The sequence below is a fragment of the Lynx canadensis genome, chromosome D2 (genome assembly GCF_007474595.2).
Source record: "Lynx canadensis isolate LIC74 chromosome D2, mLynCan4.pri.v2, whole genome shotgun sequence".
In the NCBI taxonomy this organism is placed as follows: domain Eukaryota; kingdom Metazoa; phylum Chordata; class Mammalia; order Carnivora; family Felidae; genus Lynx; species Lynx canadensis.
Window position 1 is genome coordinate 75,288,584 of NC_044313.2, and position 25,180 is coordinate 75,313,763.

Consider the following 25,180-nt stretch of genomic DNA (forward strand, 5'->3'; position numbering starts at 1 on the left):
CAACTGAGTCACCCAGGTGCCTCTGGTTTTATTTTCAAAGATGATATTTGCTTTCTATTTATCCCTGTTTGGGATTTGTGAAGTATCTCAAATTTGTGGCTTGATATTTTTCATCCATCTTGGCTAGTATTTCTTCAAATATTGCTTCTGCCTCATTTTTCTCTTCCCTCTTCTTTTGGACTCCAATTACATGTATATTTCTCCTTTTCCCTAAGTCTGTTTTATATTCTTGTTATGTTTTTACTTTTTTTCCTCTTTGTACTTCAATCTGGATATTGTCTTCTGACATTTCTTCCAGTTCCTAAATGTCTTTTGCTTTGTCTAGTCAAGCTGGTGAACCTATGTACTGAATTCTTAAATTTGCAGTTATTTTATTTTTTACTAATAAGATTTTGCCTTGATTCATTTCCTACATGCTTACTTTCTTGTCATAGTCTTCCTTTTTTTATCTGTTTTCAAAAATTGTATCACAGCAGTTTCCTAATAGATAATTCCAATGTTGATATCACTTGTAGATTTGTTTTTATTGTCTTTTGTTTTTTCTCTTGGTTTTTATTCATTTGGTCTCAGTTTCTGGCAGCCATGCATTTTTTTTTTTTTTTTTTTGACAGCTGGGCATTATGTAAGGAAAATTGTAAAGGTGTGGGTGATGTTCTCTTTTTCCACATGTATTATTCCACAGAATATTCCCTATTCTTCCATAGATATATTAATATGTGGGAGGTAGGTAGAGTACGGGCACATCCCATTAATCTACCTGAGGTTTGTTTGTTTCTAGATTGCTTATATTTATAAGTATCACTCTTCCAGAGTCTTACCTGAATGCCTGAAAAACTCTGACCTGCAGAGACTGGGCTAGTGGTTGGGATCCCACGTACCAATAGGCAAAATTTGTGCCTTGGCCAAAATACTAGTTTTATAGGTCACGATCCATGGACATGGCTTAAGAACAGTTGAGGGTGCTATTGTTACACAAACGCTGTTGAAATCTATTACAGTAGACAGGACTATGTTCACTGTCCACTGTCCCTTACCGTTGTGGCTGTTTATGTAAGTGAATTCTCTGTCTTATTCTCCAGTTCCATATTTTCACAGGTGGAAGGATGCTCTTTATTCTTAGGAATGAAAACCCAACAACTTCCCATTTGTTAATTCAGTGTCATCCAACCTATATTCTTATTAGGATTACATTTGTCCTGAGTTCTGCAAAAATGGGTTTGGGTATGGGAATTTCTTTAAGAAAGTCCTACTCTGTTATGATTGAAGCGAATGTTTAAATGAATTCTTGTTCACCAAAATCCATTTTTACTATGAGCTTAAGTAGTTTCACTGCCTTTGTTTTCTGGCTTTTGATGCATAAAACGAAATTCGTGGGTGTGTCGGTGGCTCAGTCGGTTAAGCATCTGACTTCAGCTCAGGTCATGAGCTCATGGTTCATGGATTCGAGTCCCGCATCAGGGAAGCACAAGGCTTGCTTTGGGTGAACATGAGCCCTGCTTTGGGTGAGCCCTTGCTTCTCTCTCTCTCCCTCTCTCTCTCTCTCTCTGCCCCTTGCTTACTTGCACCCTCTCTCTCTCTGCCCCTTGCTTACTTGCTCTCTCTCTCAAAAAAAAAAAAAAAAAAATTCTGTTGCTGTTTTTAGAATCTCCCTCTACTGTGGCCTTTAACTGACCTTGTCTTCCAACCTGCTCCTAGGTGAGCCAGTTGAGAAAAAATACATACAATGGAGACATTGTACCGGGGCAAAAATCTCTTCTAGCTCTTAAACTTTGGCATAATCATGGCAACCCCAGGAGAAGTGCCTTTTTTTTTGAAAAGAGTTGTTTTTTTTTTTAAAGTTTATTTATTTATTTGGGGAGGGTTGCGGAGGGTGGGGGGAGAATCCCAAGGACACCCTGTGCCATCGGCGCGGAGCCTGACATGGGGCTCAGAACCACAAACTGAGGTCATGACCTGAGCCCAAACCAAGAGTTGGATGCTCAACTGACTAAGCCACCCAGGCGCCCCTCTGAAAAGAGTTGATTAAAGTAAGAAAAGTTTAATGATGGATGGGGATAAATGGTCCTTTAGAACATTGTGATCTTGAACTGCTGATATTTTGTAAATGGAATTAAAAATCTTGTCTTTAGAGGTTGCTCTGGAAGAGTGTTAGTGAATGTATTCTAGGCCCTCAAAACCTTGATGTAATATATTTGCAGCTTATCCTTGTTACCCATCGTTTACTGATGATCTGGCTGTCTTTTGTGAGAAGAGGAAAAGTGAGGGGAAAGACAAGAAAACCACTCAGATGTTTAGCAATATAATTTAAAGGGAGTGATTTTAAAAGGCAAATTGTCTCATGTGTATTGATACATAAACTTACTGTTTATGGGATTTAATCATTCTTTTTTTTTTAAATTTTTTTTCAACGTTTTTTATTTATTTTTTTGGGACAGAGAGAGACAGAGCATGAACGGAGGAGGGGCAGAGAGAGAGGGAGACACAGAATCGGAAACAGGCTCCAGGCTCTGAGCCATCAGCCCAGAGCCCGACGCGGGGCTCGAACTCACGGACCGCGAGATCGTGACCTGGCTGAAGTCGGACGCTTAACCGACTGCGCCACCCAGGCGCCCCTAATCATTCTTGAAATTATTTGTGTCTAGAATAAGTAATACACTTCAAAGTGGGTGCAGCAAGTTGGACATTTATAACTTGCACGATGGGTACACAGTGGACTTTTGTACTGGACTTAATTATTAATGTTTGTCATCTGGATGGCTAAAAGTAGTCCAGAGAAATCGGGAATGTTTATATAACATTTAACTTAAGAGAGAAATATTTCCCAAGGAAAATCCGTGATGATGCTTTTTGTCAGTCACTGCTGTTGCCTTTCACAGTTTTTTTTTTTTTTTTTGAACTTAAGAAAATACTGAATAATTTTCTTCAAGTATTTTGACAGAGTCCAGTTCTTTCTTGTAAATAGTGTTAGCCAAGAGTTTGGACAGTTATTTATTTATTATTATTTTTTTAAATGTATTTTTTAATGTTTATTTTTGAGAGGGAGGGAGGGAGGGAGACAGAGTGTGAACAGGGAAGGAGCCTTAGAGAGAAGGAGACACAGAATCGGAAGCAGGCTCCAGGCTCCGAGCTGTCAGCACAGAGCCCGATGCGGGGCTCGAACTCACGAATCGCGAGATCATGACCTGAGCCGAAGTCGGACGTCCAACCGACTGAGCCTCCCAGGTGCTCTTGTCCTTTTTAATGTTTTATGTCGCATACTGACCTGAAGCAGAGTAGGCCGCACATCCTGTTCACAGTCGGTCAAGAGCAAATCACCCGAGGGAATTAGAAGCAGTGAGATACGCGGGCCCTGCTGTCAGGGACCCTCCGATGTAGGGGAGGGAAAGCTGGCCACCTAACTGTGTTAAGCGGGTATTATCGATGACGAGAGAACCGTGCGGCTTTTGAGGTCGGGTGGAGTTTGGGACGTTCTACTTCGCACCAGTCGGGATGGGCTTCCTGACATCCTCGATGAGCAGATAGGGTGAGGGAGAGACCGGTGAGGGGGCACTGCCAGCCAGGGAACAGAGGTGAGGAGGCGTGAGGCGTGGCCAGCTGGCGCCCGGCAGCCAGGGCTTCTGAGTGTTTCCATCAGTGCGCCAGCTGGTGGGAGGGGAGCACGGGCCAGCAGGAGTGCTTGGACGTTTGCTGCCGTCAGCTTAGAAAAAAAAATTTTTTTTTTAATATTTACTTTGTTTTTGAAAGAGAGAGGGTGAGCAGGGGACGGGTAGAGGGGGAGGGGGACAGAGGATCTGAGGATCCCTGCTGTCCGCACAGAGTCCGATGCGGGGCTCGAACTCACAAACTGTGGGATCATGACCTGAGCTGAAGTCGGACGCTTGACCGACTGAGCCACCCGGGCAGCCCAGGCTGGTGTCAGTTTTGAAGCTGCATGCTGTAAGCACAGAATGTATTTGGAGACTTGTATTTACTCTTAACAACCGTTTGGGGTTTTAGTCTTCTGTTGCATTGTATATCAGAGCATTTCAATATAAAAATATATTTTTTAAGTTTATTTATTTTGAGAGAGAGAGAGGTGCTCCTTAATATAAAAATAATTTAAAATACTCAGCAGGTAGTTTAACTGGTGCTCCAGGAAGATGTAGCATGTTCACTCCGTGACCTTTTACGACCTCCACCCCCTTGCACTGCTATAGACATCTGGGGCCTGGGGAAGAGGCTTTACAAATAGGAAGGTGGGGCAGTTAAGGAGTTAAAGACTAAACCACAATGTCATTTGAAGGAATTTGGATTTCATCTTGGAGTATTTAATTGATTGACTGTAGAGCAAACATTTACCGAATGTCTAATTTGTGGTAGGTGTTGACAGTACAAATATGGCTCCTGCTTTGGGCGGGCCCCTACCTTGAGTGAGTGAGTCAGACCGTGATAAGTGGATTAATCCAGCTACAACATGGAACATGGGTGGTAAGAGTGGGTCAGGGCCAGAGAAGAGCTTCAGTGAGAGAACTTTCAGTTGGAGGCCCAGGAAGCAAGTTCGTGGCATGGTCTGTATTCAGGATAATCGTTAGAATGATTGCTGTCCAATATGGCAGCCAGTCACCACACACGGCTGTTGAACACTTGAAACATGGCTAGTGGGAACTGAGATGTGTTGTAAAGTGTAAAACACACACCAGATGTCAAAGACTTAGTGGGGCCAAAAAAAAAAAAAAAAAGAAAAGAAAAAGTAAAATATTAATACTTTTGCAAAAGTGATTGCATGTTGAAAGAATACTTTGGACATATTAGATTATATAAAGTATACAGTTAAAGTTAACTTCACCTTTTTATTTTCACCTTAAAAAAAATTTTTTTTTAACGTTCATTTTTGAGAGACAGAATGTGAGCGGGGGAGGAGCAGAGAGAGGGGGAGACACAGAATTGGAAGCAGGCTCCAGGCTCTGAGCTGTCAGCGTAGAGCCCCACGCGGGGCTTGAACCCACCAACCGTGAAATCATGACCTGAGCCGAAGTTGGATGCTTAACCGACTGAGCCACCCAGGTGCCCCATCAAATATCTCATTTTAAACGTAAAGGACACCGAGGGACACAAACAGCTTAGATGCACTGTCCAAAGTCTCGTGACTGCTCCTCATTCCTTCGTGCAAGCATCGCCCAGTGCCTGTCGCGTGTCAGGCAGAGTGTAGGACAGTTACCCAGACTTCTTGTCCAGGGCTCTCCTTTTATATTCTTTTAGTTGTGTAACTTAGAGGCATCGGCCTTCCTGTCATCTGTATGAGGAGCTGGGAAGAGTGAGTGAATCACTTGATAGCAACCTGTATCTTCTCCCTGAACATGCGAGCATTTGATCAGTTGCAAAATATGAAGAAAATAGTTTGTCCTCCAAAGATGAAGCTCTTGTGAATTTTAGGTTTGCAGCTTTCTTTTTTCATGTTTATTTTTGAGAGAGAGAGAGAGAGAGAGGTAGGGAACAGAGAGAGGGGAGACAGAGGATCTGAAGCAGGCTCTGGGCTAACAGCAGAGAGCCCAAAGCGGGGCTGAAACTCACGAACCGTGAGATCATGACCTGAGCCATTCAGATGCTTAACTGACTGCGCCACCCAGGTGCCCCTTTTCACCTTTTAAAAAAAATGTGGCTGTAAGAAAACTTAAAATCATACGTGTGGCTTGCGTTACATTTTTCAGACAGTGCTGCCCGGAGCTATGTGATAGTCTTGAGACCAGGAAGAATGGGTGGGTCCTCGGGGAGGCAGATGTCGCAGCGATAGGACACAGATGAGGCTCCTTTAAACCATAGGGACCTCAAGCAGGATTCACCGTTGGGTCGTTTGCCTGCATCCTGAGTCACCTGCTCCTTCTCCCATAACCTGTTTCAGATGGTCTGCGTTGCCCCAACTTCTCGCTGCTCAGATGTATTTATGCTGTCGCCCGATGACTAGTCGCTCACCGTGGGTATAAGGCGTATTCAAATGCAGCATCGGCTGGGACCGGTGTGGAACCAAGGCACGCACCTTCTGTGTCCTGTGTAGAGTCTGGCCCGTGCCTGGTCACTGAGGATTGGAGAATTAAGTCTTGAGATGACTCAAGAGGTTTTACCCTTGAGATGTGAATAGAGATGTGAATAGAGATGTGGTTGTCTTAATAGAGGTTGCAGGTGATGGTGATGAGTCCTTGACTTCACAGCTGTAGTGTAGCTGGAGTTGTGTGGCTGGGCCTTGGGGGAGGGGTCGGGGCCGATACCATGGTTTGGGAGCCCTGTCCATAGAATGGCGTGTGGGAGTCCCTCCGTTGTTAGAGGATTAGAGCCTCAAGAACTGGACCCGCCCTGGGGCGCCTGGGTGGCTCAGTTGGTTAACCACCTGACTCTTGATTTCAGCTCAGGTCATGATCTCAACAGTGGTGAGATGGAGCCCTGTTTCAGGCTCTGCATAGACAGCACAGAGCCTGCTTGGGATTCTCTCTCTCCCTTTGCCCCTCCCCTGCTTGTGTGCGCGCTCTCTCTCTCTCTCTCTCTCTCTCTCTCAAAAATAAATAAATATTTTTTTAAAAGCTTAGGAAATGGGGTGCCTGGGTGGGTCAGTAGGTTAAGCGTTTGACTTCGGCTCATGTCATAACCTCGCAGTTTGTGGGTTTCGAGCCCCACGTCAGGCTCTGTGCTGACGGCTCGGAGCCTGGACCCTGTTTCAGATTCTGTGTCTCCCTCTCTCTCTCTGCTCCTCCCCTGCTTGTGCTCTGTTTCTCTCTTAAAAATAAATAAATTACAACAAAACAAAACAAAAATACATTGTTTAAAAAAAAACAAAACAACTGGACCCTCCCTGATTTAGGTTGCATGCTTAGATGTCGGCACTGTGATCGTAAAATCTGAGGCTCTAAGCAAAATTTTGGAAAGCCTATTTCATGGTTCTGCTTCTTCAGGGTTTTCCACCTTTTCTGCCCTTCTTTTTTTTTTTTTCCCCCTACCTTCGAAAGAGGATAAAATGTGGAAAGCAAGTTTGTGGGAAAGGAGGTCAACAAAAGTTCTGAGCCACAGATGTGATGTGTTTCCATTGGCATTGGTCCAGGATGCTCTGGTTTATTCCTTACTCCCTGTGTGTGGACACCCCATGTGTGTAAGTTATAAAGGGACAACCTGGACCTCTGAGAGGTCTCTCCCTGTGTACATACCCATATACACACACAGATGCGTCTCCATATGTACATGCACCTACCTACCTACATACATACATATGTCTGTGTCCAAATGCACTTGAAGTTACCAGATAAAATTCCTTGTGACAGTTTAGAACTTTCTTGATGAATTTATGCTAAGATGTGTTACATATGCCACACTTAGGTTGCATGTATGCCCCACACGTCTCTCGCCATACTGTTGCACCCCCAGTGACCCATGCAGATCGAAGGATGGTTTTGTTGGTGATTATCTGGAAACTTGCACTTCCTATTGGCTTCCCTTGCTTACAGCGGTAGGAGACCGCCACCCAAGGGCTAAAGGCACAAAACCGTCACTCCTAAAAAATCGGCCTTTCCTTCTCCCAGTGCAGCTGTTCCTTTCCTGGCTGCCATCACTGGACTCTTGTTTTCTTTTAAATACTCCCTGGAAGGCAGGACTTATCAGGGCCTTCATGAAGGGAAAAACCAACAGCTGCAAAAGTCACTGTGAATGTTTGATGGTGGGGGGAAGAAGTGGAGACAAAAACTGACTGGAGGTGAAGCTTTCCGGCCCCATCACACACTGTCTCTGAGGTCACCAGCTGGAATGCTGGCTTGCTAAGATCAGGTTCTCAGAAGCTTTAGTTGTTTAACATGGTGGCTAACGTTGTCGAGCACTTAGTAGGGGGCAGGTCCTGTTGTGAGCAGGGTTAGCTCATTTTCTCCTCCTGTGACCACGTGAGGTCTGTACTGTTATTGTCTCCATTTTAATGGAGGCACAGGGAGATTAAATCACGCGGCTCGTCATTTTGAGCCGGCACTCAGCCTGCATGCTCACAGCTTTCCCAGGCCGCTTTAAAACAAAAGGTATGTTGTAGGGGCCGTCTGTGAGCTAAGATGCCACATCTTTCTAGTGGTCTGGAAGTGGAGTATTAAAAATGCTATTGTCGGGGTGTCTTTGTATGTTAATTTGTGGGTGCCATTTTTACGCACGGCCCCATTATCTTGTGGAATTAAAACCCTCGTGTTATGTTTCTTCAAGTATGAAGAAAATTACATAGGTATCATCTATATGATACATATAATATATATAGATATATCATATTTGTCTATCCATAGTAAAACCTTAGGTTGCGAGTAACTCGTTCTGCGAGCGTTCCACAAGACGAGCAAACATTTCTAATAAATTTTAACTTGATAAATGAGTGACGTCTTGCAGTACGAGTAGTACGTGATGCCCGGTGTCCCATGATCCCAACGGAGCCGATGGTTCTTGAAATCCGCTCTGATGGACGAGTGCTTCGGTTTACAAGCATGTTTCTGGGACGAATTATGCCCGCAGCCGAGGTTTCACCGTACATATCGTATGCATCTAGTACCCAGGAGAGACTTGCCTCTTCCAGCTGCCCCCTCCTGCAATCTGTAGTGATACCCAGTTCTTAGTACTAGAGGGTTAACCACCGAGAGCTCCGATAAGCAGATGTGTGTGGGCCTGTTTCTTCTCTATGGAAAGAGTGTCAGATTGGACCCTGCTATTGTTACGGTTCATTATTTGAGGAATAAAATAAGAAGGGAAATAAAGGACAAGTTTATAATTGACTCGGTTCACATGTGAAAGGCATGAGAGTCCAGCCACACCTGCATTGTCCGGTGACCTTGATTCTTGTGTCTCCTTGCCGTCCTTATAAAATACTAGCGAAACCGCAGGAAGCATGAGTAAAATCTAGCTGTTCTATGAAGTGAAGACTGGATGTTTCCACAAGTTACCACATGACTTACCTTCTGTAGCCACTTGTGCTTTTTCTTTTTCCTGTGAGTGTTTACAATGTTCTGTGGGGATCAGAACGTGAATTTGGGAGGCAGCATGTCTCTGTCTTGCTGGGAAAAAAGCAAGGGGGCTGGCACACTGTTTATAAACATTCACAGCTCTTCCCTTTCGTAAACAACAAACAAAATATTTTTGAACCACACTCCATGATTTCCCTGCCAAAAACGTTTGGAGGCAGTGATGCTTTATTTACTCACTGCCCCTGCTGTAGTACGGCTCACCACTCTCCAGGACAGCTGCCTGAAAGATTACTGGTGGCCAAACGCTTTCTCTCAGCATTAGTCACCTTGAACTTCCCTGGTGGAGATGGGACCGTCTATTTAGGCCTCAAAACCCAGTGTATGTCTTATACACAGGACATCTCAGTGTGGACTGGCCACGTTTCATGTGCCCACTAGCCACATGAGATGGGTCGTATGGGATAGTGCAGCTCTACGCAGAGATTATCTCACTCTCCACCTGGTTTCCTTTGCTTCCCACGCTCCTCCCACTGCCCAGACGTGAATGCCTCAGGAGTCTGGTCTTCCCTCATCCGCACACACTTTTTCCCCTTTGACCATCTCATCTGCTGCCGGCCCCCGGCACACAGCATCGAGGAGGCTACCTCAGTGGGCCTGGGTGCTCCGTTGTTGCCTCCAGTTCGGCTTGTCCAAAGTCAAAAGCTGGCTTCTCTCCTTTTGTCTGTTTTCCTGGCCTCTAATGTTGCCTCTGATTTTATAAAGCAGTAAGAGAACAATCAGGCCACGTAAGCAGACTGAATACTCAGAACCCGAGGGCTGAGGGCATCGTGGAAATTGAATGGCACTTACTAGAAAGCCCAACATACTGAATGATGTGCATAATTCTTACGGGCAGCAAGGTGACGAGGTATATATAGCTATTCGCGAACATTAAGGTGGTGATTGCTTTTATTCATGGGCAGAGCAAGCATGTTGGGAGCAAATGGGCAAGTGGGGGAGGGAGTGGCTCACGACCCTCTTTTTGGAACCTCCTTGCTGCCGGTGGAGTGGGGAGGGGAGTCGTGGTTGATGCCCTGCTTCCGTCAGTCCACGTCCTGGGAGCTGGTCTTGCCATTTTTGGTCACTCTTCCCAGTTTTAGTGCTTAGGGACTAGTGTTTTGCTTTTCATCAGGCACTTCCGGGATGAAAGAAAATTTAATTAAGAGCCGATCTGGGGTTCATGATAAGGTGAAATTAAGTGCTGGCTTCACCTGCTGCACCCACTCAGGAGGCCGGGGCTGACTTGCTCACGGACCCTGACCTCTGAGAGCCCAGAATAACCTTGTCACCGGAGCTGTAGCCCCCAAATGCTGAATAGTGACAGGAGAGCTCGGGGTTGGTGTGGCCTTTTTATTACTCTGTATTTTAAAAGTAGGTATTGGGGCGCCTGGGTGGCTCAGTCAGTTGAGCGTCCAACTTCAGCTCAGGTCACGATCTCGCGGTCCGTGAGTTCGAGCCCCGCGTCGGGCTCTGGGCTGATGGCTCAGAGCCTGGAGCCTGTTTCCGATTCTGTCTCCGTCTCTCTCTGCCCCTTCCCCGTTCATGCTCTGTCTCTCTCTGTCCCAAAAATAAATAGACGTTGGAAAAAAAAAAAAAAGAATCTATTAAAAGTAGGTATTTCCCTGAGTTATCTTTCAGTCAAAACTATTCAAGGGTGCTATCGTCATTTTGAGCATGATTTGTAAAATTTGAAGTGAAATTTTAGTTTCTCTACAAGCTCTTCTAGTAGAGAACATCTAAATCATACCATTTTTTAAAAAAGTTTATTTTTGAGAAAGTGTGCATGCACATGGGGAAGGGGGGGAGAGAGAGAGAGAGAGAGAGAGAGAGAGAGAGAATATCCCAAGCAGGCTCCACACTTCCAGTGCAGAGTCCGATGCGGGGCTTGAACCCATGAACCGCAAGATCATGACCTGAGCCAAAACCAAGAGTTAGATGCCCAACCGAGTAAGCCACCCAGGTGCCCCTATAGCAGTGTAATAGTGAGCTCTAGGGATATTTGAATACTGTTTACAGTGGCATTTCCACCCCCTCTTCATGTAACTATTTTATAAAACATTCGGCCATCTCAGCTGCGGGAAGGAAACTCTCACATGGTGGAAAAGACAAGGGCTTTGTGACCAGAAATATCTGGGTTCAATTCCTGCTTCCATTATTGGAAGAGTGACTTTTGTCTCTCCGAGTCCCTTTCCTTTTGCATCAAGTAAAATCTGCCTTAGAAGATAAAATTCTTAACTTGCTCAATAAACGTTAATATCCTCTCTGCTCTTCCTGGGGGCTGGAGGGGGCAGAAGGAAGCCACAGGGTGTACAATAGCTGTACTTTGGAAATGGTGTAATTGTGTGTGTGTGTGTGTGTGTGTGTGTGTGTGTGTGTGTGTGTTTAAGCAGATTGCTTTTCTGACATCACGAGCCAGGAGTGTTTGGAGTGAAATGCTCTGTTACTTGATTTCAGGTGGGGGCAGTATGAGGCTGATGGGCTCCTGGGGACTTGAGGGGAGAGAACATCAGGGGGCAGGCTGCTGTGTAGACAGGGGCAGGAAGAGCGTAAGGCCCCTCAGACACTTGAAGGCGTGCTCTATTGCTTTCCGTGGTAGCCTGCCAGGGTGGCCGTAACAAAGGACCACAGGCTGAGGGGCCTAAACAAGTGTCCCACGATTCTGGAGACTGGAAGGCCAAGATCAAGGTGTTGGGCCGTCTGGCTTCCCCAGCAGTATCTCTGCTCTGCTTGTAGAGGGCTGACTTCTCACGGCCTCTTCACACGGTATTTCCTCCGTGTGTCTGCGGCCTAATTTTCTCTTCTTATAAGGACACCGGTCAGATTGGATTAGGGCCACCCTAATGGCCTCATTTTACCTTAATTACCTCATCATAGATTTTGTGTCCAAATACGGTCACAATGCTGGTAGTTAGGGCTTCAATGTATACATTTTTGCGGAGGACACAGTTTAGTCCATAACACTTCCCATCTTAGCGACCAAGTTGTTTTTTTTTTTTTTTTTTTTTTTTTTTTAACTCTTCTGTGTTCTGGATTCATCCTTTCCTCCTTCCCCTCTGTCACCTTTATCTTACTAAGGCTCCCTCGGTGGGAAAGGTGGGGAGCCGACCTCAATTTCAGCCGGGGCTTGCTCATTGGCCATCCTACAGTGTCCTCGGTATTGAGGATGGCAGGCGGCAGGGGGTGGCCAGGAGCTCTGGTCGGGGCATGTCGCTTGGCTCTGTGAGGCTGGGGCCTTGGGAGGACAGGTCACGGGCATTGCTGTGGTTTGAGTGTGTCAAGATACAGGGCCTCCGTTCTCTCGCCGCAGTGGACTCTCGTTGGCTGAAAGCCGTAGACATGATGCTTTTCACTTGGATAGAGCTGATGACAGCGGACGAGTTGACGCTCAGCCTGGAGGACCATGGATCGCCTGTATCGTGTGTGGACGTGTACCTGCACCTCTCAGATGGCAGTGCTAGGCGTGCTGTGGCGTGAGTTCTTCTCTCTCCAGAGGGCGCAGTGCATTTGCACGGCCACTGGCCATGAGAAAACTCAACTTGCACTGGCGAAAGATGGTGGGGGGGGGGGACTTCCACGTTAAAGCTTTAATTTCCCTGCAGGAGGGACTGTTGTAGGAACAACTTACGAATTGCCAGTCGGTTGCTGTTGCTTTCCAGTAGCACCTGAACTAGCACCTGGGCTGAGAGAAGAAGGTACTGACTTAGCTTCATTCACTGGGCTTGGCTTTTACGGGGTGTATTTGTAGGAGAGCGTACCCTTTCGCTTACTGTCTTGCTTCAGGCGCAATCCTAGGCTTAGGATACACTGCTTTTTTGGCTTCTGTCCTTCCTTCTCTTCCCCTCCTCTCCCTCCTTCCCCACCTTTTTTTTTTTTTTTTAAACGTTGCTAACGTGATTACCTACCTGTGATGAATCATCTGGTTTTATAGTCTAGCAAAGTCAGGACAAAAAATGTAAATGTTTTTGTCTAAACAGAGATGCAAAGTGTGAGGACTGCAGTGAGTAATGACTCACGCTTCAAGTACCGTGTGTGGATGTAGATTTATTCCTAATACCAGATGCACCAGGACACGTTTTTCCCCCCCTTCGGCCCACAGAGATGTCAACAAGCAGAAAATGGGGTTCACACATTTTTTGCGTACAGGGGTGAAACCGGCCGGATCTCACCACATTCTCCGATTTGAGATGTTGACAGAATTGATGTCCCTCTCTGGGTCTGGCTGGCCATCTTCGGTTTCTCTTCTCATATTCCTCCTACTACCGTGGGGCTTGGACGTGTTTCTGAAATGGGCCTTAATAAAAATTGGAGATCTCCATTCAGCTCTCTGTGGTTTTCATCTCAGAGATTCTTCTCGGGGCGCCTGGGTGGCTCCGTAGGTTGAGTGACCGACTTCGGCTCAGGTCATGATCTCACGGTTCATAGTTCCAGCCCCGCGTCGGCTCTGTGCTGACAGCTTGGAGCCTGGAACCTGCTTCGGATTCTGTCTCTCTCTCTCTCTCTCTCTCTCTCTCTCTCTCTGCCCCTCCCCTACTCACACTCTCTCTCTCAAAAATAAACATTAAAGAACAATTACAAAAAAGGAAATTATTCGCATTATTTAGAATAGAGAAAACATGCTGGACCACTTTAAAGAGACAGTATTCCCTGCCCTTATTCCTCTGTGGATGCTGCTTTAAGTCACTGGTATGTGCCATCCATTTGGCATCTGCTGACACCAGGGGAGAACTGTGTCCAGTGACACCTTCACATCTAGAAGTGCAATGATGGCCACATTTGCTATTTCTGTCTTTCAGAGAATGCTGGAAATTGATGTAACTAGATGTGATGCTCCCTGAGTTTACTCCTCCCAATCCCAGATCGCTTGGGACTAGTTACCTACAGAGACGTGCCTGGGATACATACCTGGCATACGTACATTCGTGGGTTGGCGGCCTTTGGGGTTTGGTCAAGATGTGGACGGTTAGCGAGGTCCTCCTGGCCACCACCACACTCTTTGTGACCACGACTCGTAATAAGTCTCGATGGCTGGTCGGGAGAGATGGGAAGCAAGCTCTCTCTTTTCCTTCTCATACTTTCCTTGCAAGAGTGGATCCTGTTGAACACACATGCAAACATATATGACGTGTCTGCTAGGTGCTGGGCAATAGGACATAAATGCTTTTCGTGACCTGTCATCGCAAACACCTGTGCCGTATGAGACCAAACAGAAACAAGAACAAAACCAGGGGTGTGGATGTTGTCCCTGACTTTTCTCAGCTAGTATCATTCCGTGATTTTGGGACCTGTTACTTCGTCAAAGAATAAAACTGGGAACTCACAAATGAGTCTGCGTTGGTTTTATGTTGCAGAAAATACTGAAGGGGTGAAGTCACTTTTCTACCCCTCAGGTTAATTCTTTCTAGCCTTGTTCCTGTGGTAGGTGGTATTTTCCCCGTAGTACTTGATGTGTTTAGATGAAGCTGTCGTGTGAAGGACACGTTACGTGCGAAAGAGGTGGCAGGTCAGTATTCTGAGACACAGCATTGTATTGGATTTCAGTTAAGTGTTTGTATTATTTATGAAGCCAAAATAACCCTTTCTTGACTGAGTTTTTACTCTAATGGGAAAAACGCTTTAGCTCGTTAATAGCAGCCAAACCTGTATGGTTGCACGAAACTGACTCCCTCATTCTCGGGTTAAACTCGTAGAGAGTCACCGTCTACTTTCTCGACCTTTTCACTGCCGAGTGCTCCCTTTGAAGTATTTCAGACCTCAGGAGGCATCTGCTCAGTCTGTCCTTTTCTTCTGCCTCCCTATTAGCCTGTTCTGATACGGAGTGGCTTTATTCCATCACTGATCTCAGACTAGTGTTTCTTAGGTGTAAATGAAGAAAGCTAACATTTTGGTAGGCATGTCTCAGAATAAGCAGAATCCTGTCTTCCTATCCAGCAGATTTTTATGTGCATTTCCAAAGAAGATAGTGGTTGTTAGAATAACCATCTCTTTTCTCTTGAATGCTTTTATTGTTGGAAATCATTTTTTGTTCAGCCCAGTTTACATTTGTCACTAAAAGGTAGTGAATCACTAAGAGGTAACTTAAAGCCACATGATTTTTAAGAGCTGAGCTCCTGAGCATGAATTAAAACTACAATGTATCATGTCAGGTTTATGTATGACCTCACATTTTATCACCAAAATCTCTCAAAGGATACGACAAAATCCACACTAGCTTTGGCAAATGAATATTACATATTAGTTTCAGAAATAGGGGAAGATAAATAGGCTACAGTCTAGAAAAATAATTCACATGCCTTAACTATTCCCAGTGTATCCCATGTGATAGTGAAATGCATAATACAAACATAAAACTTAAGTTGGTAAGACTATATAATGATTTAAAAAAATTTTTTTTAACTTTTACTTCTTTTTGAGAGACAGAGACAGAGCATGAATGAAGGAGGAGCAGAGAGAGGGGGAAACACAGAATCCAAAGCAGACTCCAGGCTCTGATCTGTCAGCACAGAGCCCGATTCGGGGCTTGAACCCACGAGCTATGAGATCATGACCTGAGCTGAAGTCGGATGCTTAACCGGCTGATCCACTAAGGTGCCCCTATAATGAATTTTTAATTAATCCCTGGCACTTCAGAAGATTACTCTTTTTTAAAAAAATAATTTAGGGGCGCCTGGGTGGCGCAGTCGGTTAAGCGTCCGACTTCAGCCAGGTCACGATCTCGCGGTCCGTGAGTTCGAGCCCCGCGTCGGGCTCTGGGCTGATGGCTCGGAGCCTGGAGCCTGTTTCCGATTCTGTGTCTCCCTCTCTCTCTGCCCCTCCCCCGTTCATGCTCTGTCTCTCTCTGTCCCAAAAATAAATAAAAACATTGAAAAAAAAATTTAAATAAAAAAAAAATAATTTAGAGAGAGAGAGAGAGAGAGAGAGAGAGAGAGGAAGAGAAGAAAGAGAATGCTGTCCGTGCTGTCAGCACAGAGCCCAACTCGGGGCTCAGTCTCACGAACTGTGACATCATGACCTGAGCCGAAATCAAGAGTCAGGTGCTTAACCCACTGAGCCACCCAGGTGCCCCCAGAAGATTACTCTTAATCAGGTGGTTTGCGGAGATAAGTTTATAAGGTTGGTGTGCTAGATAGGAAAATCGCACCCCCCGCCAATATCCTGTCCTAATCTGTGGAACCTGTGAATGTTCCCGTACAGGCCACAGGGATTTAGCAGGTGTGGTTCAATTAGGGATCTCTCCATGGGAAGATTATCCTGGATTATTTGGGTGGGTCCAACATTATTACAGGGTTCTGAGAAGAGGGAGGCAGGAAGCGGGGGAGATGCTACGCCACTGGCTTTGAAGCTGGAGGAAGGATGCCACCCAACAGATGGGTGCTCAGAATTTTAAGAAAGAATACAGCCTGGCCAACCCAGTTTAGACTTCCAACCTCCAGAACCGCGTGATAAATTTTAAACTTTAAAGACAACAAAGGGCACAGGGTGTGGCAAGGGTATCTGAAATAAAATTTATAAATCTAATCAGTTTGCCTTTGCAAAGGGAAGCCTTGGCTTCAACTACGAGACTTGGATTACGTAAGCCAAAGTTGGGCACTGCATATTTCTAGAATTTGGTCTTCAAATGGAATCCTATAAATACTCCCAAGTATGTACCGCATACTTCCTCCGCGGCTGCCTCCGTGGGACCGTGCAGCACTCTTCCAACAAAGCTGATCCAGACGTTACAGGACGGCCACCCTCTGCGTGTCGGAAAAACGTAACATTTTACTGGGCCCTTGTCCGAAATCACTCTGTAGCCAAAAAGTGCCACACAAAATAAAAAAGGGTTATTTTTCATAATTTTAGCCGACCGCAGGTACCACTGACATCTCCTCACTAAAGGGAAACAAATGCCCCCGAGGCACGCCGTAGTGCCTCCCCCTTAGCCTGGTATCGAGATCAAGGACTAACAGTGTTCCATCTGCAAGGGGGATTTGCTTTGCTTCTTCGAGGCTTTGGGAAGCATTAACCAGCCACCACCAAACAGTGCTCGTGGCTGCGGAGAGGTTCCAGGCAAAGGAGATTAACCAGAGAATGAGATGGCATACAATAGGCTTGTTATGAACTACTCATTGTGTGGCTCAACTTGGCTCGAGCAAGAGGAATCAGCAAGTGATGAGGCTATCAGCTGGTGATACGGGAAGGTAGACTTATGGTTGACCTTGAACTCTGGACATTGCACGCAGGAGGGACAGCATGAGCCCCGAGAAAACTGGGTTTCCCTTGAATTGTTCTACTGGTTTCCCTTTTTTCATGCAGAAGTCTGTGCCTTCAAATAAATTATTGTGACAAGTTGGACTTCTACACTGTCACAGGAAGATGGTAAAGGTCACGGCCCCCTGCGGTCCTGAAAATTGTTTTGTGTTTTCATTGACCTTCACAGTGTTGGATTTATGGGAAGGGGGAATAAAAACTGGATTTGACAGTCTCTTCCTTCAACAGAAGGGACATGCCTTTGAGTTTATGACATTAAACAATGCCCTATTTCAAATACTTTCCACGGGAGAAAGAGTGCCCCTCGCTGTTTGACTACCAGTCTGGGAAATCTCTCCTTGGACTTGTTTTGTTAGGGATTAAGTCACGTGCAACTCTCTTCTCCCTCTTTTGCCATTGTACTCAAGATAATCCTGCTTCCTCCCTATGTGATTTTTTTTTTTTTTTTTTTTTGTAAACCAGAAATTAACACTTCTAGTTCACGGTTCCTACAAGAGTAGTTTCTTTACAGCACCTTGTGGAAGATAACAAGATTTAAAACTTAAAGTCTTGGGACTACATAGTTCTCAGTTCTCATTTCCCTGAGCAGCTTTGCTTTCTGGCAAATGGGATATACATTGGTGTTCTATTATTCTAACCATGGCAATGGTATTTGGGAGTAGTATTGACTCTTAGGCTGGTTACTCTATCATCGGGAACCTGCTTCAGAAAAGAAAATATGGAGATCCTTAACTATAAAATTACTTGGACTAGAGATGCACATTCCAGAAGAGTACTGAGTGAGCTCTCTGGCAAGTTTGGAACATGTCTTCTGTGACCTAGACGCTAGAGGGCAACAGCTCGTGCCCCCTTTCAATCTGTGGGGGTGTGTTCCAGAAAGCCTTTCTCCTAACAGATATCTAATTAGGAGTCCTCCACCCCCAAGGAGCTGGAATGGAGGCCTGTCCCACCATCGGCTGTGGGAGGAGAGCCCCAAGTGAAAGCTGTCCAGTCATACTTGTGATTTTAGTCTATTTTTGTCTAGCCTGTTTGTTCAAAACCTTGCTAAAATTGGGATAGACTAATGGCCCTCTCTTAAAATTGGATTGATTTTAGCTTGAATATATGTTTTCTTTTCTTTCTCAACTTCTGGATGGCTCCTTTTCCAGCTGGTATGATTCAAGTATTCCAGTGCAGTCAAGGATCCAAACTATGTCCCTTAGGTAGATAAATAAATAGAGAGTGGAATTCTTTAGAGCTGCCAGACTGACCTTTTCCATCAGCGCTAAACCCTGGAAAAGAGTACAGAGATTTAAAGCCTTGAGTTAAAAGGGGAAGAGATGGAGCTATTTGCGTTAAGGAATCCAGAACTCTCTATCTTGGGTTCTTCATGCTTACGTATGAATTCATTTTCCTTCTGCTCAGCAGGCACGCTTATTAGCATTGAACACAAGACCCCTTGGGACCCCAGGAAAGCACACCCACGAGATCCCAGGTCCCCAGAAGCAGGGTCCCTCTGCCCCATTTCTGAACCAAGCTCTCAGGCCTTGGCAGTGGCCGGAGCTGTCCCCAGGGCTGGGAGCCGCAGGGTCTTTTGGCTCATCATCTCCATGACAGCCTGCTTCACGGCATGCTTCTACTGCAGAACTCGCTGGGGTTTCTCCATTTGGTTGGTGAGGAAGCCTGTCTTCCTCTCGAAAAAGCCCTTGGCTTCCTCGGCTGTCTGCTCCCCATCGATGAGCACGTGTTCTGCATCATGTAGCTTCCTGGGGACACATGTAGAGCTTGTCAGTGGGGAGAGTCATTCTTACCTCTCTTGCTTGTGTTGGTCGTGTTCAGACAGTCCTGGGCTTCCACATGGTTGGTCTGTACCACCTTGAGCTGGGTGGCGGGCACGGGCAAGGTCTCCACTTCCTGGTCCACTGGGTTCTTGAACATTTCTAGCTGTGGTGGGTTTCTCTTGGTGATGATCACTGACTGTGAATTTTCAATAAGGAAGTGAACCCCAGATGACAGAACTGATTTTCTTTTATGGGGTGACTGTTGAGATCTCTTCTGTTACTTAAATCAGGTTAAATAAGAAAGAATTTTGTTTTGGTAAGTCTGGCCTCTGGGTCTCTGGTATATTCACGATTTCTACTTAAAACCTGTTTCTCTTTCTCAGGGATCCTGGTGACACCACCCTCTACTCTAAGAGATTGAAAAGATGAGACAGAAGGAAAGTATCTTTCATAGTACAATCAAAGCAACTTTCATTTTTGTCGGCAGGTAGGATATGGGTTTTAGGTAAAATACAAGTGGATGATGGGCATCAAGGAGGTCACTTGTTAGGATGAGCACTGAGTGTTATATATAAGTGATGAATCACTAAATTCTCCTGAAACCATTATTACACTATATGTTAACTAACTTGGATTTTTTTTAATGTTTATCTTAGTTTTGAGAGAGAGAGACAGAGAAAGAGAGGGAGAGAGAGAGATTGACAGAGCGTGAGTGACAGAGGGGCAGAGGGAGAGGGAGACGCGGAATCCAAAGCAGGCTCCAGGCTCTGAGCCATCAGCACAGAGCCCGATGTGGGGTTCGAACTCACGAACTGCAAGATCATGACCTGAGCCGAAGTTGGACACTTAACTGATGGAGCCACCCAGATGCCCCTAACTTGGATTTAATTAAAAAAAAAAAATATATATATATATATAATTCGTATATGTATATATGTAAATTGATATATATATAAATTTATATACATAAGATTTACATATATATAATTTACATATATATAATTTATATGTAAATTATACATATATAAATTATATATATTATATATATATGTATAAGACTCCATCTTACTCCTGGGAATTTATTTTTTTTAACCAAGTATGTACTCCATGTACATCTGTTAGCAGTGATGTTAGTGATCGTCACTTGGGCTGGAGACCTGGAGAAACGCGGCCTTACATTCTGTGGTATCTTGGCTAGCAGATGCCCCCAGGCCCATTGGCATTGGTGTTGCTCTGGTTTTGTTGATGCACATTTGTAGTTTAGAAAAATAGATTGGGTCATGAATTTCCAAGTGCATTTCCTTTTCCATTTTCTTTCTTAAGATGCACGCATTAAAATTTTTGTACTTCAGATAAAAATCAAGATCAGCTCTGTTGGTCTCTTTGGCTCCCTCTTCATTTCCCATAGGAATGGTAAAAACTTAATTATTCATGCATGAAAATGGCATTTGAGACCTTGAAAATAGAGAGTATTTGGAAGGGAAAGTCACTTGTGGCATAAGAGCTCTGAACACAGAAGAAGGGTGAGTGGTGTAACCTTGACCATAGGAGAAGTCCAGGAGACCCAGAACGGACCCTGCTCACTAGTCAGCAGGGCCCGAGATAGCCTCTCCCTCCTGCACATCGCCGCCCCTGAGTCACATGCCCTGTGCCACACGACACGTGATGCAGAAGGGATCCGACGGCCACCAGGGTTCCTTGCCTGCATGGACTCTGAGTCCCGTTACCCATCTGATAAATGAGAAAATAGTGTGGGTGTTAAGGAACAAAGAACTCAGAATATGCAATACCAATATAAAGACCGTATTTAGGTTAACTCAGCCCAGCTGGTCCACAGACATTGCCGTTCTCTCCACATTCCAGAACCACAGATGGCCAGTCAGCCTCAATGGCTTCCTCTCCAGCCCTGTGCCATCGGTTACGGGATGAATCCAAGGACAGGGGCATAACGTGTAAGGACAAGTGATAAGTTAATACTCCTACTCTGTTTCACATCCCCTGTCAATAGGATCAATAGGATCTTTTGTTCCGATAAACATTGTGTTTTGAAACATATTTAGGTATTTATTGGGGGGAGCAATGAAAGAAAGAAGAGGTGAGTATTTAGTGCCACTCATTATTCTGAGTATTTATTTAATTCTTCCCCAAATACTGTAAAGTAAGTGCTCTTATTTTTTCTGTTTTACAAATATGGAAACTGAGGCAGAGAGGATTTTTTTTTTTTTTTTGTAACTTTCCCCAGGTGAAGCAGCCAATTAGAAGCAGAGCTGGCCTCAGAGCCCAGCCCCTAAGCTCAAGTGCAATCCGCTTCTGCCCCATCTCAGCCTCAGTTCCTGGGGTTAGGGTAGCTGCACATCCATACTTTCCTCCCCGGGCCTCCCACCTGCCCTCGCTACCAGCTTAGGTGAGAAATGGGGTAGTTTCCATTTTTCTTGGGTCCCCATTGGGATCAAGTGTGGAGCTTTTTCAAGGAATGCTTTCCGAAAAAAACCAGGGGCAGGGGGAGGATATGAAATGAGGAAAAGGAAAATGGAAAAGCAGAGAAGGAAATAGATGAGGTTGAGGAGAATGAATTTCTTTCCCTCATCCTGACATTCTGCACTGCGCGTCTCCTGCACACGCCTGGGCTTTCAAGGAGTTTCCCCGATCGATCTAGAATGTAAGTAGGCAGTTGCTGGGTGAACAGAAGCCACAGCAAGAAAGGCGTCGTGTACCTGGAATTCTTGGGGTTTTTGAGTCAGCCACTGATTCTTCTCTTTTTGTGTGTGGGGGCTCTTTGGTGTCCCTCTGAAGTTATCCCGGCCCCTGAGGACAGAAGATAGTTCCTCACGTGGCCCTGCCCCACCTCTTCCCTCCCTGCTGCACTGACCTCTTGGTCACCCCTTCCATCCCATCCATCCAGACCCCATCCATCCCCTTCCCCCAGGACCCATTCTCTGTCCTGCCTGGTCTGTCCAAAGGGGACTGTCCCCATGGCTTATGTCTGCCACCGCCCCTCCTAAGCCGACAGAAGGCTCTTCTGGGGGCTGCTAACTCATTGCTGCATGACGGTGCTTCCTTTCAGGGTCCAGAAGCTTCTCTTTTGGTGTCTGGCCGATTGCCTAATGGCCTGTTGTCTGCGGTTCAGCTCTCTCCCTTTCGGCTCACTGGCGTGACTTCTGGGTCCGTGGCTCAGTGAATAAGCAAGTTCAGACGCTTGGCTCTGGCCACTTTGTTCTTATAGACTCATCCCCTTATTGCCTCCAGGAAAATTACCTGCCAGATTCGACTTAAGACAAACCAGTAGGACCTCCCAAACAAAACTCTGTTTCTTTAGGGTCGATGCAACAATATGTGGTCTCAACATTAGCAAGGGAAGCTGTCTCATTTCTATTTTTTTCTTCTTTTGGCTCATCAATTACATATTTATTGAGCACTTACTAGGCTCTGTAGAGGTTGAAAACAAACATACGGACACAGCGTGCGAGAGAATTCCTGCTCCTATAATGTTTTCAGTCTTGGTTAAAGCACATATACACAGGGGGCCTGAATGGCTCAGTCGGTTAAGCATCCGACTTTGGCTCGGGTCATGATCTTGTGGTCCATGAGTTCAAGCCCCATGTCAGGCTGTGTGCTGACAACTCAGGGCCTGGAGCCTGTTTCGGATTCTGTGACTCCCTCTCTCTCTCTGCCCCTCCCCTGGTCACAGTCTGTGTCTCTATCAAAAATAAACATTAAAAATTAAAGCACATCTACACAGAAGGGGCTAATTAATAGTATAAGGTAAGCGCCAAATGGGCCTCCAGACTGGTTTATAAATACCACAGACCTTTATTTGTACAGAAGCAAAAGCAATGCCCCATCGTTAATAGAGGAGTTACTGTCCTACACACCCAGGAAGCTCTTAAAGAATTGTACAAGAGGCCCTTGTCATGTGTTTTTCACTACTTCTGTTTTTTTCACTTCGTTAGTAGCCTGGGGCTGTGGTGAGCCCCCAGAGATAGGATTGAGGCAAGTTGGTGGGGAACAGGACAGCAGGCGGGGAGAATACCCAGAGAGCACACGGAACAGAAGCGGGAATAGATCAGTGTACCCAGAGTCGAGGGTTCGTTTAGGGCCAAAGGTGGTGCTTTCTCGCCTGAGAAACACCCAGAAAGGTCAATAACAGATTTCTGTCCCCAAACCCCACCCTGCGTGCACACACATACACACACACCAACAGTCCTTCCTCCGTCAGTGCGTCTTCCTTCCAGATACAAATACAAGTATGTGCACTGCTCATTTAGGAAAGTAGTTACCACACCCAGGGCATTGACCTGACCTCCACACAACCAGGCAGACTCTGGCCTGGGCCTCGGGGCCTGAAGCGAGTGATGTGAGGAGACAGGGGACAGCGTAGAGCCCAGTCAGATGTTGGTGCTGGGGTGCCCTAACTGCTCCTGTGTGGCTCTTAGCTGTGGGCCTCGTTTTGGCCCGCAGCTTGCTTGGGTTCCTTCCGGGCCTGGTGTACCATTCTCCCTGTCAGTCCGTGAGCACCCATCGGCACGCCGGCCCCGTTGACCTCTGTGTCGTTTGCAACCAGGAGCTCTGGTCTGGTTGTCCGTCTGTGGTCACCCAGGCCTTTCGTGGCCTACATCATCCCGGTGAAGATCCTCCACGGGTTCCCCATCTCTTGTGGCTGTAACGGGACCTTTAGTGCCCGTGCCCTAGGTCTGCTCCTCGTCACTTCTCACCTCGACCCGGACTGGGCTCCCTATCTCCAGCCCATCTCCCACCCTTGTTGCTTGCAGTAGGACCTGGAGGGGCCACAGTGACCTCTCATCCGTGGCAGGTGCCTGCTTGAGGCTTGGCCCGTGGGGATTTGTGTCCGTCTTGCATTACATCTGGTGCTTGGAACTCCCCTCACCTGCGGTCTCCAGCTGTGCAAGCCCTGCGGCGGTGGGGGGGGGGGGTTGCATCATGCTCTGGGCCATTTTCTTCTGTTCCACCAAACTGCATACCTTTTCCCCCCGCTGCCCCGAGTCTTCCTAGGTGATTGGCGGGATAATTCCGGCTCATAAGTACCTTCGAGGGTCCTCCTTCGTCTCCTCGTTGTTCTTGCCTTGGTTCGAGCATGCCTGGTTTCTCACTGGGGCTCCTGTGACGGCCTTTTCATTCAGGCTCCTCCGGTGAGGTCTCTTCCCTCCGCCACCCCCTCCTGCCTGCCCCTGGGTCCCCCCCAAAACTGCCCTGTTCACACACCCCACTGCTTTCCCCAACCTAGAAGTCAGCCAGTGCTTTCTCCCTTCGGCCTCCTCTTCCTCTGCTCCTTCCAGGTGATGTGCTAGGGCCGTGAGTTTACCAACATTGTTGTTTACGTGTGCTGTGCCTTTCACAGCTTCGTGGCTTTGCAGGTGCCGTTGCCTTTCCCTCCTTTCTTTGCCAGGCAAATTCTGCTGGTTTGTCAGCCGTCTTTCTCCTCTCACACTTCAGGATGCCGTGCACAACTTGATTGCATGTTTGACCACAGACGGTGCTTCGGTTGTCTGTGAATGCACCTCTTTCTCTGCCGAGACCCCAGCATCTTGGAGGGTGGGGACGGCGTCTCCTCTGGCGTTAGCCCCGAGTTTCTAAGCACAGCGCTGGCGCACGGCAGGCCCTCTATACATGCTTACTGTTGTAGGATGGATTCTCAAGCAGACTAACCTGTGCCCTGATGGTGATGACTGTCAAGATCTCACCACATCCTCTCCTCTGTGGAGGCCCCGTCAGAAGTGTCACAATACGCTGAGAGTTTCGGGCACTCTGGCCACCTGGGGGGAAATGGTGCAGAAGGGCCTTCTGGAACCTTCCAAGTAAGATGTCAGAGAAAGGTTGCTGCTCCCTCCATGTGGGTCATCCCTTCTCCCGCGAGAAGGTTGCCAGTCTGGTGCACATGGTTGGGGGGAGTGGAGCGGAACCCCGCGCTAGCTCAGGGGCTTGGTGAAGGCTCTGGGGTTTATCAGGCACCTGCTATGCTCTAGACTTTACTCTAGATGACTGAGCTACATTGTTAATTAACACTGTGCCCTCATGGAGCTTAGATTCTGGTGGGGGAGACATAATGAAAGATAAACGTATTACGTGAATTGCACGGTATGTTAGAAGGTACTGGGGCGCCTGGGTGGCTCAGTCGGTTGAGCGTCCGACTTCGTCTCAGGTCGTGATCTTGCAGTTCATGAGTTCGAGCCCCGC

The 25,180-nt window shown here is 46.4% G+C and overlaps 1 protein-coding gene and 1 pseudogene across 6 annotated transcripts in view; one reads left to right on the plus strand and one right to left on the minus strand.

Moving 5' to 3' along the window:
- RYR2 (ryanodine receptor 2) overlaps window positions 1-25,180 on the plus strand; it is a 767,906-nt gene that overhangs the window by 21,836 nt on the left and 720,890 nt on the right. The gene's annotated exons all lie outside the window — the stretch shown is intronic.
- On the minus strand, window positions 18,357-23,636 carry LOC115527673 (annotated as a pseudogene).